The sequence below is a fragment of the Etheostoma cragini genome, unplaced genomic scaffold, assembly GCF_013103735.1.
Source record: "Etheostoma cragini isolate CJK2018 unplaced genomic scaffold, CSU_Ecrag_1.0 ScbMSFa_2638, whole genome shotgun sequence".
NCBI lineage: Eukaryota > Metazoa > Chordata > Actinopteri > Perciformes > Percidae > Etheostoma > Etheostoma cragini.
In genome coordinates, this window is record NW_023266821.1 from 40,523 (window position 1) to 43,725 (window position 3,203).

The window sequence follows — 3,203 nt, forward strand, 5'->3', positions numbered from 1 at the left end:
TTACATGTCAAGCAGAAATGTGGCTAGCTCTGAATCCGTGTTGAATCCTTTTCAGGAGGCGTAGCTCCCTCTACCTCTGAAAAGCCGCTCCGTTGTTCAAAGACGCTCTGATGTTGACCCTCGTTTAATTTCGGGCTCGGTTCAACTCTTTCTTTTTAGCTCGCTTTTCGTCATCGGTCTTCTTCTGTTTGCCCGTCTATGTTTTCTGAGCAGGTGTCACTCGAGAAATTGGCAGTTTTCCTGAAAAGTTGTTTCTCCTCGATTAGCACAGCTTCAGCACACCGACAATCTTGAGCTTGAACACGGTACGCGCTGTGCGGGGGAGGGGTATGAGCAGCCCCTCCCCCGAGAGTTAATTTAATAAACTTAACAGGCCCCTGGTGTTCTTGGGCAGCTATTTAGTCTTGGCCATGGTTTTTGTTTGGAGTGTGACTGTTTGAGGCTCTGGACAGGTGTCTTTTTATACAGATAACGAGTTCCAAAGGGTGCCATCAATACAGGTAACAAGTGGGGGACATAACAGCGTCTTAAAGAAGAATTTACAGGTCTGAGAGCCAGAAATCTTGCTTGTTTTGTGGGTGACCAAATACTTATTTTCCACCAAGATTTACAAATAAATTCTTTAAAAATCCTACAATGTGATTCCCTGGATTTTTTCATCTTGTCTCTCATAGTTGAAGTGTACCTACGATGGAAATTACAGACCTCTCTCAACTTTCTCAGTAGGAGAACTTGTACAATCAGTGGCTGACTAAATATTTTTTGACCCCCCTATATGTAATTATGAATCCTTTATGAGCAGATTAGGTACAGTCTTTCTAAAGCAAGTATATCTTATGTCTTAAGATTAATTCAATTTTATTTATGTACGCCAAATCACAATAGTTATGTCACTGCGTTTTTCATAAAAGAGCAGGTCTAGACTGTACTCTGTGGTGTTATTTACAGAAACCCAACAATTAGTCAAATCAGACGAAAATGTTTCATGCTGTGTAGTTGGCCCATTAAATTAAACATATCAGGTAATTGTGTAACATGAATTTAGATTAGTTATATAAGCTGTTACATGACTGGTTAGTCCATTAATGTATGGAGTTGTGTGTTTTCTTTTCAGGGTCCACCAGCGGCCACTTTCAGGCAGGTCGCAGGACCGCCCGTCCAGGTTGCAGCCGACACTTTGAGCCAGGACACAGGACCGCCCGTCCAAGTTTCAGCCGCCACTTTTAGGCAGGACGCAGGACAGCAGTCCATTCTACAGCTGCCACTGGTAGCCGTAATCATGGGGATATGAGGTTTGTTTGTTTAAAAATTCATGGCCACTAGAAATGTTTGAGGATAAGCTTTGAATGTAAATGTACTGGCTGACCCCAATATTTGAACTGCCTTTCCTAATTATCATATTGTATCTTCTGTCGGACATAGAGAAGACTTCTACATGGACCCCTCTGATTCAGAAGTTGAAATTCTCTCTGTTGTCCAGTCAGGTGCAACAGCCCCAATGTTTGCAAATATAGGATTTTATCTAAATTTCTATATCCTATATGGCCTGGTTATGCATGTGTTGTCATTGCTTTGTTTTCTGTGTTCTCAGGATGTCAAATATCTGGCTGACATTTTGAAAGACTTTCCAAATGACCATCTGGACCTCAGTTGCAGCATCACTGTCATTACCAGGCATAAAACATTCTTCAGAGTGCATGTGCTGCTCTAAGCAGGAGCTACTTTGCCTGGCATAAACTCCAACATATCGAGTTTGTTGGGGAGATGGCAAAGGACTACGAAGGTACAAGTAGAGTATTTCAGGTTAATTCAAAATTTGATGCATCCTGCTCAAAAGCCTATGTGAACACTGGTACCTGTTCAGATGTGCCATTATTTTAATGACCATTTATGAGATGTTTTGTCTTTCTGTTACAGACTCCTCATGATTGATTTGTAAGAAAAGATGGGCATTTTCCAAAGAAGACCAGGGCGGCTCCTTTTTAGCTATGACCAATGGGGGTTGGGGTTTATTGGTCTACTCAAGTTGTGAGATGCAGCACAAATGAGGAGCTAGAGGAGCTCAAATGCACTTTGGGAGAATGGATAGCGGACTGTGGTGTGCCAAAGATGTACACAGCCTCTGTGTGCAAATAGTTACCCATTACTTGTACAACAGGTAAATCAACAACAACAAAGGGATGGGGTTCTAAGCACACTTGTGTAGCTGGATTTTTAACACAGTGCTTCGAACCATACACTTTCGTGTAATCTTATATTAACCAGTAAATGTTGTAGTCATGATGACCATTTTTGTCATACTGTTTGACACTATTAACTACGGAATGTGTTATTGATGTGAAAATATTGATATTAATGTTTTAACGGTGGTCAGTATGGTCCAACAGTTCATTGCTGGGATGAATTCATGTGGCCAGATGTGGGAGATGGTGGCGATGAACTGGAGAGAGTTCCTTCCACTATTCACAAACGCAACACAGAAACTCTCCAGGAACGACATGAGGGACCTTTTCACTATAACCTGGAGTCCACAGGGCAGCAACCACAGAGAACGGGAGGAGGAGACGGTCGTCCAGTGGGATTGCTGGTTGATGTCCATTCAAGGTGTGTGATACTAGCTGTTTTTAATAAGTACAATTAAAAAATTTTGACGCAATGACTTTATCTGCTACCATATAAAAACTGATGATCTTGAATGCAGTGCCTTTCAAAAATGACTATATGGATTACTCACACACAAACACACACCTGGGAAACCCCTGAATACTGAATTTACATTCTCTTCAAGTTCTTTTTACAACTATACCTAGTTCTTTTAATGACCATGTGATTGTACTGTTTGTATGTGTTTCAGCAGAAGAGGAGATGGATATTTCTTTCGAGGAGTTGATGGTATTTATCACAGGGGCAGATTCTGTCCCCCCTCTTGTGCCCCCAGAGCAATGCCAGGTTGACTTCTATAACCAGCAGGATGGGAGCTGCCGCATTCCATATTCATCAACCTGTAGTCTTTGCCTCTTCCTCCCGAGAGGAGTTACAGAAGAAGACAACTTCAGAAGGCTTATGTTCCTGGCCCTGAAAGGGTCCCTTGGTTTTGGGAAGGTGTGAGGGACATGTAGCTGGTTTGATTTGAGTCGGAGATGATGGATCAAGTCAACTGCAGCACTTCTTGCAAATTTCCACACACGCACAATTCCTGTGAT